Source organism: Mercenaria mercenaria, chromosome 13, assembly GCF_021730395.1.
Source record: "Mercenaria mercenaria strain notata chromosome 13, MADL_Memer_1, whole genome shotgun sequence".
Lineage (NCBI taxonomy): Eukaryota > Metazoa > Mollusca > Bivalvia > Venerida > Veneridae > Mercenaria > Mercenaria mercenaria.
The window spans coordinates 20,143,626-20,156,428 of record NC_069373.1 but is presented as its reverse complement, the minus strand read 5'-3'; positions in this window follow the sequence as shown (position 1 = coordinate 20,156,428).

Genomic DNA, 12,803 nt, shown 5'->3' with positions numbered 1-12,803 from the left:
CTTAATTTATATATATATATATACCTCTGCCACAATATGACAGGTAACCAATGGCAGGTAACCTAGGAGGAATTAAACTGTATTTGATATACCACATAAAATGTCAACTTTTGTAATACTGTCCTTTTTAATATTTGGTATCTGCTACAAAGTTTAATATCTTAATAATCTGTTGTAAAAAAGTCTAACAAAATAGGCATATTAGAAAATTTTATGAAGAATAATTTTGTTTTTGCCAATTTCGAGTAATACCTTTTTTATTCCTTTTTATCCTTAATGACAAGTAGTTTTAGTTTCTTCTATTTGTTATTTTTGGACAAACATTTGGCTGAAGTTTGTCTTGAAGTGAAGACACATTGATCTAGGCATTTACTTTATGTGTATGTAGCTAGTAAGTGATTTAATTTGAGATATATGAGGTATCAGAAATAGATATTCCTCACTCTTTCACGTTTGATTTTAGCCCAGCAACATCTAGTGTTGAACTCAAGAGCGGTCTATATAGGGTGTCATGTATTTTAAAAATTGCTAATACTTACTGATTAAACGTTTATGACTGACTTGACTAGCCAGATATCACGAATGTACTTTGACTAAGTTTTGCGTGATTTAAATCTTGCGAATACTTCCCATTCACAAAAATGACAAACCACAAAATAATTGTGAAAGCTGAACATGCAAATTATATGAACAACGCTTTAAAGGGACATTACACAATCATTGCATTTAAGGTTGGTCAATGTGAAGATTCATCGACCCGGAAAAGGTGATATTGACCGAATGCGTCACCTGGGGGTATTGTCTTTATTACAAGATAGATAAATAATTATATCGACCGAATTTGAAACAAACGGTTGTTTTATCATTTCATCCAGCAACTCGAAATTTATTTGCAAAAGAGTTTTGCAACAGTTTGAGTAGCTTGGTATTTTTGTAGTGTTATGCTTAAATTGTTCATGACGCTACATTGCTACGTTGAAACAAAATGATGACGTCACTTGTAAAGGTCAATTAAATTTTGTGCATTTGCTCCGTCCATGAGTCATTGTAAAGATTGATCATTAATCATGTGACTATGTTAAGACCCATAAAAATAGCGACAATCATGAAATAAACGATACATTACAATTTCATATCTTTTAAAAGTACATCCTGAATGAAATCAACAGCATTTTAGTTCGTATTATATGAGTACTAGACATGTATAATAGGGTTATTATAACAGTAGCTTGATCTGGGATGCAGTATCATGCTCGAGTGGATTTTGCCAGATCGGATCTCACGAGGCGCGCAAGCGCCGAGTGTGATCCGACCTTGCAAAATCCACGAGAGCCGAATACAAAGTCCCAGATCTAGCTACTGTTATAATGACCTTTTTATTATATACCTTTACCATTCTGATTCTTGTTTTGTTCTTGAAAGAAATCTTCAATGTTTAGCGATATTAAATGGAATTTAGTGAAATTTTTATGTACGCTGTCTATAGGAATGTGTCGGGTCATGCATATTAATGAAAATAGTCCGGCAGCAAACAATACGGAAGGTACAATACGGAATTTTCGTCTGACTGTTCATATTTAATTGTGAAATACAAGCCGATTTTTTACAGAATTTATATAGGTATATAATAAAAAGAAATATTGCTGAATTTAATTTTTTTATATATCATCAACATAGTACTTCGTGCCTAACGCAGTAGAAAACATTGATACATATTTACGAACTACTGGCACGCCTTCTAAAGAGAATAAATTCTGGCTTTACAAGTTATTTATAATCATATAACGAGGGGCCTCCGTGACCGAGTGGTTAAGGTCGCTGACTTCAAATCACTTGCCCCTCGCTGATGTGGGTTCGAGCCTCACTTCGGGCATTGAATTCTTCATGTGAGGAAGCCATCCAGCTGGCTTACGGAAGGTCGGTGATTCTACCCAAGTGCCCGCTCGAAGGAGCAAATGAGGTCTTCCTCCACAATGAAAGCTGGCAAGTCGCCATATGACCTATAATTGTGTTGTTGTGACGTTAAACCCAACAAAATAAAATAAATATAAATAATAACACATAAACTGCTGTCTATTTCGAAACAAAAGACCAAACATCTACAGGCTTGTTTCAATTTACGTAAACACGTTTATTGGGGAGAAAAAAAATCTATGAACATTTTTACAAGTGAGTTTATTATGGAATAAATATGTTCATTTGCACGCCTCTCAATGGTGGACAACAACCTCAGTTACGATTTTATCAAGTCAATTGGTGCTCCAAGATCTCTGTTTTTGGTACACTTCAAAGAAGAGTAAATTGTTTGATTTCGCTAAACGCTCTAATAGGAAAATTCTAATACTGTATATTCATTAATGGGAAACCGGTACACTGGAAAATCCACTTTATGTTACCATTTAATTGATGTGCCTTCCTCAGACTATTCAGTAGTAGCAATTACCATATCGCTTGAATTCAAAATTTACACTACTCTTTGTTTATGTGCCGGTGTAATGAAGTATTTCGACCCCCATAGAATAACGACCCCCCGGTCATTATTCTATAGAAAATGTGACTCCTTTCCTGTAAAATATTGACTCCCCTTATAAAAAACTGACTCCCTTTGAAAACTCTATAGAATAACGACCCCCCGGTCATTATTCTATAGAAAAACTGACTCCTCCAAGTAAAATACTGACTCCCTTAAAATGACTCCCTTCGAATCTCATAGAATAACGACCCCAGTTATTATTCTATAGAAAAAGTAATTCCTTCCATGAAAAATACTCACTGCCGAAATTACTACATTCAAACTAAAAAAGTTCCTCTTTCCGTGTAAAACACCGGCTCCTAAAAAGACTTCCGACGATAATATCTATTAAAAAGTGATACCCACCAAACCTAACGGACAATTTTACTAGATCTACAACTCTAATACCCTCCATTACCAATCGTTAACATTTTGATTGTACTTCTACTACTGGTGCCGCTACTTCTATTGCTATTATTGCATGTACTTCTTCTTCTTCTACTACTACTACTACTACTACTTCTACTACTACTACTACAACTGCTACTACTGATACTACTTTACCTGCTTCCACCAATACGTCTTGTACATCTACCTCTTCTTCTGCTGCTGTTGTTGCTGTCACTTATTCCTCTGCTGCTGCTGCTGCTGCTGCTGCAACTGCCACTTCCACTGCCACTGCCACTGCCACTGCCACTACTACTACTACTACTACTTTCTATTGTTGCCGCTACCGTACTTTACTGCCACTGCTAAGTATTGCAACTTCTATAAATACTAAGTTCTTTGCTAGCAGTTTCTTGTGCAGTTTTCTTCTGATGAATTACTTCATACCGAAGTTTGCAGGGATTATTAACACTGGTGTGTTTTGTGAACGTATTGTAAATTGTTATTTTCCTGAAAAAAAATGTATACACCAAGATACAGCGTCTAGAAATAGAATCCCTTTTCCCGTTGCGAAATGCTCTGATTTCTGTGTCAAGTGATGGTATCTGGGGCTAATGGTCAAACAGAAGGACGGACGGACGGACAAGGGCAAATCTATATGCCCCCTCCCCCGAGTGGGGGCATAAAATGCAGCAATTAGACCTTAGATACATGAGTTATCACTAAATTTGACCAAATGACGGGGGTCGTTTTTTTATGGGAGTCAATATTCTTCGTGAGGTTCAGTTTACTTCACGTGGGGGAGTCATAGTACTATGATCTGGAGGTCATAATACTATGACCGGGGGGTCACTTTTTCTATAGAATAATGACCGGGGGTCATTATTCTATGGGGGTCGAAATACTTCATTACACCGGCCTTTCAGATCTTCCAACATCTGTAGTGTATGAACAGTAATCTAATCATAAGACAAGTAATAGAAAATGTGATGATTAATGTATATTACGTAATCCTCACTCTTTAACAATACGAACCTTTTTCAAAAAAGAAAGTGTTTCAGTCTTCTATTCCAATCCTTGAAGGCATTTTCATAGTCTTTTCTAGGTATACTATGAAGACACTGGAATATTGCAGAACCGAGGTGTTTGCGCTGCACAAATTTTCGACCAGAAAGGTATTTTTTGAGCCTTGGGAACAAAAAGAAGTCACACAGAGCAAGGTCAGGCGGATAAAGAGGGTGAGGAAGCACAACAACCTTTTCCTGCTTCAGAAAGTCTTGTACAATAGACGCCTTGTGCGATGACGCATTGTCATGTAGCAATCTGACATTGACCAAACCAGTTGCGGGTCTTCGATTTTTGAAATATTTCTTCAGTTTTCGAAGAAATTTAGTCTTGTAAAACTTCGCATTTACGGATTTGCCTTTAGGTACAGCAACCTGAATGGCAGGACCCTGAGTTGTTAAGAATATGGCATACATTACCTTCTTGACACTCATGGTCCGCTTTGCAATGCATGGTCTTTTGCCAGACTTTGTTGCCCATATTTTGTTCTGAATCTTTCGTTTGGGCTCAAAAAAAAAGTGAACCCATGTCTCGTCACCAGTGACGACATTTGCGAAAGACCGTGCATTGTAATTTGGAAACTATTTAAGCAACAATTTTGCGCATTGCACGCGTGCCTTTTTCTGCTCATCTGTCAACAGATGGGGAATCCATCTAGCACAGATCTTTCTCATTTTCAAATTACGTTTCAGAATTGTACGTGCTGCTCCTAATGAGATGCCAACCATACTAGCTATTTGCCTAGCGATGTATCTTGCATCAGTAGCAACTATTTCATTCACTCTAGCAACCATCTTGGCAGACGTTGCTGTTTTCGGCCGACGGCCATTTGGTGCATCTTCTGTTGAAACTAACCTACATTTGAATTTCTTAAACCAACGGATAACTGTCGAAAAAGACATTAACAGAACATATTTCATCAAAAATGTCTTTACACCCTATGCCAAGAATACAACGATTCTTAATATAGGACCGTATTTCAACGGCGTACGCTGGCCTTCTTCCAAACTAAAGTGAACGGATTTTAATGGGTGTGGTATCGTACAACGAAAGACCCGAGGTGACATTTCAACTTCATTATTTTAAGATTTCTGCTTCTTGATTTCACGATTTCCACTTCATGAATTCACGATTTCACGAAAAAACTTCAAGATTTCATGATTTCACGATTTCCACTTCATGAATTCACGATTTCACGATTTCTGCTTCCTGAATTCACGATTTCACGATTTCTGCTTCCTGAATTCACGATTTCACGATTTCTGCTTCATAAATTCACGATTTCCACTTCATGAATTCATGAGTTCACGATTTCCACTTCATGAATTCACGATTTCACGAATTCACGATTTCCACTTCACGAATTCACGATTTTACAATTTCCACTTCATGAATTCACAATTTCACGAATTCATGATTTCCCTCACAATTCACGATTCATCGAATTCACGATTTCACAATTTCCACTTCAGCACGAATTCACGATTTCCACTTCACGAATTCACGATTTCACAATTTCCCATTCATGAATTCACGATTTCCACTTCACGAATTCACGATTTCACAATTTCCACTTCATGAATTCACGATTTCCACTTCACGAATTCACGATTTCACAATTACCACTTCATGAATTCACGAATTCACGTTTTCACGAATTCACGATTTCCACTTCACGTATTCACGATTTCACAATTTCCCATTCATGAATTCACGATTTCACGAATTCACGATTTCCACTTCACGAATTCACGATTTCACAATTTCCACTTCATGAATTCACGATTTCCACTTCACTAATTCACGATTTCACAATTTCCACTTGATGAATTCACGATTTCACGATTTCTACTTCATGAAAATCGTGAATTCAGGAAGCAGAAATCGTGAAATCGTGAATTCATGAAGTGGAAATCGTAAAATCAAAAAATCGTGAAGTTTTTTCGTGAAATTGTGAATTCGTGAAATCGTGAATTCATGAAGTGGAAATAGTGAAATCGTGAATTCATGAAGTGATAATCGTGAATTCAGGAAGCAGAAATCGTGAAATTGTCAATTAATGAAGTGGAAATCGTAAAATAAAAAAATCGTGAAGTTTTTTCGTGAAATTGTGAATTCGTAAAATCGTGAATTCATGAAGTGGAAATAGTGAAATCGTGAATTCATGAAGTGATAATCGTGAATTCAGGAAGCAGAATTCGTGAAATCGTGAATTCATGAAGTGGAAATCGTGAAATCGTGAATTTATGAAGTGGAAATCGTGAAATCATGAAGCAGAAATCGTGAAATAATGAAGTTGAAATGTCACCACGGGTCTTTCGTATGTCAGCTTTACTTACATGTTTATCTACCCAATAATCTTAATTTCCTCGTGATTTTTGCATTATTGAGCGAGATAACGTTCTAGATGCATTCATATTTGAACAATCCTCATATATTTCTAAGCAAAAAGGGGGATATTTCATGAAACATTGGTGCAAGAGTGATTTTTGCACCTTGTGTCATATAATGTGGGTGATGATGTGAAATAACAACTTCAAGTTTGAATTAAATCCATTTAGTAATAACTGAGATAGAGTGAAAGTGCATCAAAACTTAAACCTGAAATTCTAAGTAAAAAGGGGGATAATTCATGAAATATTGGTGCAAGAGTTATGGTCCTTGTGTAATATGATGTGAGTGATGATGTTGAATAACTGTTTTAAGTATGAATCAAATCAATTTAGTAATAACTGAGATAGAGTGAAAGTGCATGAAAATTTTAACCTAAAATTCTAAGTAAAATGGGGGCATAATTCATGAAATATTGGCACCAGAGTTATGGACCTTGAGTCATATGATGTGGTTGATAAGGTGGAACAACTATTTTAAGTTTGAATCAAATCCATTTAGTAATAACTGAGATAAGAGTGAAATGCATGAAAACTTAACCTGAAATTCTAAGTAAAAGGAGGGCATAATTCATGAAATTTTGGTACCAGAGTTATGGATCTTGTGTCATATGATTTGGGTGATAAGGTGGAACAATATTTTAAGTTTGAATCAAATCCTTTTCGTAATAACTGAGATAGACTGACAGTGCATCAAAACTTTATTCTGAAATTCTAAGCAAGAAGGGGGGATAATTCATGAAATATTGGTGTGAGAGTTATGACCCTCGTGCCATATGATGTGGGAGATGATGAGGAATAACAATTTTAAGTTTGAAACAAATTCATCAAGTAATTATAGAGATAAAGTGAAAGTGCATCAAAACTTTAACCGAAGTGCGGACGCGGAAGGACGCCGACGCCGACGGGGACGCCGACGCCTGCTCTCCATACTTCGTATAGTCGAGCTAAAACATTGAAGTTTATTGAAGATAATAGGGCATATTTATAATTTTGACTATTGACCGGCAAGTCATTCAATGAGTGTTTTCGGATAGACGTCCCTATAGCTGATCTGTTTTTTTTTGATATTCTCGTGACTTTCAAAGAAATTTAGCGTTTGATTTACTTTACCGTTTTACTGGGAAAATATTATAATTGTACGAGGACACGTGTAGTTTTAACTACATGAAGGTTACTGTTGTCTGATATGATTTTTACTTTATATGCGCCGAAGAAATATTTCTCTCGCCTCCTACAAGATTCTTGCATTTCTATTGGTCAATAGACGTCACGTGGGGACAGGATATATTCCATATCCTGCCAGTACATTTCAGATATGAATTTTGATTAAAAACAAAATGGCTGCCGCATCGCTAGCGTAATTGAATCAAGTCAGATTATATGCTTCAGCTATAGATATCGTTTCCGAGATAAAAAAAAAAAGTGTTTTCTTGCCATTCTCATTTTTCTTATCTAATTTAGGTTCGTGAAGTTACCCGTAAGTAAATAGAAGAACAGTAACTCTGTAAGGCACGGCCGTGATTGGATTACCAGGTTGAAAACTTGTTTTAGCTAAATCATCGAAAAGCAAAGGAATTAACATATTTGTAAGAAGCAGTTTATTGTAGGATCATTTAATCTGCCTGCAAGATAAAGGAATTAACAGGAAACGGGACGAAAGCCGAGCTTTTGAGACATTTCTGAGATCGTGTAATCTGATGATTTCTCGAAAGGATGGAACATAAAAGTTTCTCAAAACCAGTTCATAACCTGTATAAATGAGCTTTTGTGTTTTGTGAGTCAGTCAAAATACAGTTCATTTTGCATTTTATTGCTAGTGTTAATCATCTATAATCAAAGCGTGATGACCAGGCCAGAGAAGATTGCAGGATTCCAGTCTGAACTGTAAGAAGCTTTATTAAGATAAAAGTTATAAATGTCAGTTACAGCGAGGATGTAAAAGGTAGTCGGCAAGATAGAACCGTGACACTACTTGTTGGTGACAGGATACAGGATATACGTTGTCTCAACAGCGTATATCCCGTATCCTGTCACCAACAAGCTACGCTCTCGCCTGATATGGATTTCCTCAACAGCGTATATCCCGTATCCTGTCACCAACAAGCAGTGTAACTAACAATATCTGAGAATTCCGAAAAGCATAACAATTTGTCTCAATTTCTTTCATATGGCATTATTAAGAATCAGTTTTTAGTTCTTGCAAGAATTCTCAACAATATCTTAAATCGCTGTAAAGTCATATGAAAAAAATACATTTTTTTGTTTGTTTGTTTGTTTCATACAGAACGTGTTTACATATACATGTGTATAAAAACGTTCCTTGGATGTACGGAAATATTACTGTCATAATATAACAGTTTGTCTTGCATACCAGACGGAGATTTCCGGTATTTTTATCGGTGCTGGAAAAATCCATCTTACAGCCCGGGGTGTAAGATGACTCTCGTGCTGTAAATGACGTATTACAAACTACATGTATGTAGCAATTTACATTTTATTTCATAAAAACGGAATAAAAATCCTATACCTTGACAGTTCCTCTTGTTTCCTTATAGTATATTTCTCGATTCAAAAAACGTTATTTTATCAAAAATTCATAACGTTACGCTGCAACTGATAAAACAAAACCGGAACTAAACATTGTTATTTGTCTTTGAAACGCCATGACGTCTTTCCTGTTTACGGACGTTGGTTTCCCGCGCTTTGCTTAAATACGCAGCTAGAAGAAAAAGTTCTAAAAAGAAAGCCGTTCGATTGATTTTATTTCTGTTTTTATTTCTTTAATATGGTATGCAAGAAAAAGATTCTGTCACTGGTTGTAGTTGCAGATGGGAATATCCGGCTCTCGGGTAACTGTTTACGCGGTTAATCGGCTGGAGCCTCGTAACCGCCTAAACAGTTACCCTCGAGGCCGGAAATTCCCATCTGCACCTACAACCGGTGAAAAAATCTTATATTACTATTAATCTAACAAATTAAACGGTGCCTCCCTGCCCGAGTGGTGAAGGTCGAAGACTGCAAGTACCTGCCCCCTCACCGATGTAATTTCGAGCCCCACTTTGGACATAGGATTCATTATTTTTAAGTCATCCATCTGGCTTACGGAAGGTTGGTGTTTCTACCCAGGTGCCCGCCAGTAATGAAATTAAGCCCGATGGGGCACCTGGGCTTTACCGTGTAAAACCCAGTACACATTAAGTATATAAATTAAGCGCTTTCTATTTGCTGAGTAGTAAAAAGTACTTAATACATCCTAAGGTTCGCGACTGCTCCAACAAACAAACAAAAAAAAACAAACAAAAAAACAAAAACAAGCACATTCTAGTATGTAGAAATAAATACTTAAAAAACTGAAATCAATATCACGGAAAATGAGCTGTTACTACCATCACGAAAAATTTATGTTTGTATATTTATGGACATTCCGTGTACAACATGGAATATTATAATTATGTTCATTTACATGCTCATGTGCCTTCAGTCCAATAAAAGCATTGTTGGGATTAATCATAATAATGGTGATATCAACTCCCTTGCTGATTTGATATTTAATGCACTCACGGACTTCAAAGAAATGTAAATAGTTGACTCTAGGAAAAAAGACGTATTTGATTTTAGGCATTCTGCGCATTTGATAAACTGGATTATGGCGTAACAACATTTTCCCGGATAACGTGGAATAATTCAAGCCCGGACACAGTATACGAAACTAAAAATCAGTTTAGGAGTTAATGGCAACTCGAGAGTGGCAACGCTACTTTCTATAGATTAAATATGATAATAAGACTTTTGACACGTGATATAATTCCAGATAATGTCTTAAATCAGTAATGTGCGGATCCCGTAAATTATTGGCAAATACCTCATAAAGGCACACAGACCTATACATTTCACTTGACCATATTTTCATTTACGACTGTGAGAAGTTTGAGTTAAACTACATGTGTAAAAGATACTGTTTGTCAAAATGACATCAAAATTATATTTTCTATGGACTGTCATTATAAAAACTTGCGCGAGGTTTTCAAATCAGAGTAACAGAAAAATCAAGCGCACGATCCTGTCTTTTTATTAGTATATTCTGTTGCTTTAAAAAAAATCAGGGTTTAGTCAAATTCTAGATTGTATAAAAAAAATATCCGTACGTGCAGAACCACCTTAACAGAATGCTATACTAGGAAATATCCGTGATGTACTTTCATTAGTGTGACAGGGTATCCTCTCTATGGCGGTATTTTTCTTTGATGACTTGCGTTGTAGCATAACATTTTATGCCATATTAAGAAAACGTATCTTTTTAGATCTAAAGATATTGACTCCCAAAATCAGTAGTCAGCATGGTTTTGTTTAAATATTTTTGTGGAAATGTTGATATTCAATAATATCACTAGAACGAGAGGATATCGCATTAATATTGAAATTTCTTGTTGAAATGGTAAAGAAATTAATTATATTTTCGTATGATTGCAAATGAAATATTGATCAAATATTCCTTCCAGACAGAAAATATGAGCATCGATTCTTGCCCAGGTAATCAATTAACGAAACCTTCAATATAGATAACCTATCTTTTTAAAACATCAGTGCTATACACTTGGAATAAAAAGGCAAATAAATCAGCAGCTGTATTTCGTGTTAGATATATTTTACGACATTTACGAGACGCTAAAGCTCACTATATATTTTTAAGGTGTCGTGAGCCTATTTCATACCCATTGTGCGGTAGGTATTTCAACAACAACACGTATAAAAGTTTTTGGGTATAGTAGTTTATCGCATCAACGTTTCGACTAACGCCTTCATCAGGATAATTCACATACAAAATAAACAACGGACGTGACGTAAAACTTTTTTTATACCCATTTTGGTATCAAATCCCGCGAGATTGATATTTCGTCATGGCAGTGTAATTTTACCATAAAACTAAAACTACTAAGAAAGAAACAGAAAAAACAAAATGGCAAATGAAGAGTAAAAACATTTTTAAAATGATAGATCGATAAATAAAAGATTATAAGAATCCAGTTATAATATATATTTGTAGTAACTAAAATTATTTTACTGTGTCAACAAAACTGCCTTTTAGATCGTTTTTTTTCCCTAAAATACATTTTGAGCAATAATTGTTTAGTATGTACTATGGTTAGGTACATGTGTACCGAAGGAAATGACGTAACAGCATTTATCCGGATAATGTCCAAATAAAGTCTGGACTCGGTATACGGAAATGAAAATCTTTGTTTGAGTTTACAGCGACCCGAGAGATTCAATATAACCGCAACGTCACTGTCTTTAAAATGACAAACTTTAATACACAAAAGTTTGACACGTTAACTAATGCCAAAAATGTCTTGCAATTGGTTTGCAATGTGCAGATCTAGTTTTGCAATAACTTCTCAAAACAAGCTAAATTGGAATATCTTCAGCATAACAACTATCTAAGAGCTGATGATCAGGGACATGTACAATTTATTTCACCATATCATAGACCATGTGTTACGACTGTGTTTACTTAGTAGAAAAAAAACATTATATCCACGACAATATAATAAAACTTGTGATTTTCCCCACATAGAGTCTCATTAGAAAAAATGTGTGAAGTCTAAATTTTTCAAGTCAGTTTAGCAAAGAAATCAAGCTATCTATTCTATATGCCGATTTCTTAAAACATATTCTGAAGTTTTGAAGAAAAAAAAACAAGGTAAATCGAGTGACTACGTCGTAGAAGAAATTATATGAATGTGCAGAACATTAAAGAGACATATCTCAAGCTTTAGGACACCGTTTCGTGTCACATTGTGATATGACCTTGCATAGATTTAAAGCTAAACCTTTTATTTTTTATTTTTGTTTTTGAAACTTCGTTAACATGTACTTAAGGTCGAACTTTGTCAAATTTAAGGCAACGTAGGAACATAATTATGTAAAACTATTAAATTCAGTGCCATTTCCATTTATTTCCTGTCATTTGTCTAGTTTCACTACATTTAAATCTTGTATTCTGCCAACGTTCTTACGATAAGAATAAAATCGATGTCTTTAATCACGAAAATCATCAGCAAAATATAGTTTATCCTTCTTTAAGATATTACTGACTGGGGTGATTTTCAAGTTAAGCTATAGGAACAATTGACAGATATATGATACTTAAAGATATCCAATCCGCATCTTTCAGTAAAATAGTTTATTTGTAGAAACTAACTTTAAATGTAGAAAATCCTCATCAGATGAATTTATCTTGACTAAGTACATATGTGCCGCGCCATGGGAAAACCAACATAGTGGCTTTGCGACCAGCATGGATCCAGACCAGCCTGCGCATCCGCGCAGTCTGGTCAGGATCCATGCTGTTCGCTTTCAAAGCCTATTGCAATTAGTGAAACCGTTAGCGAACAGCATGGATCCTGACCAGACTGCGCGGATGCGCAGGCTGGTCTGGATCCATG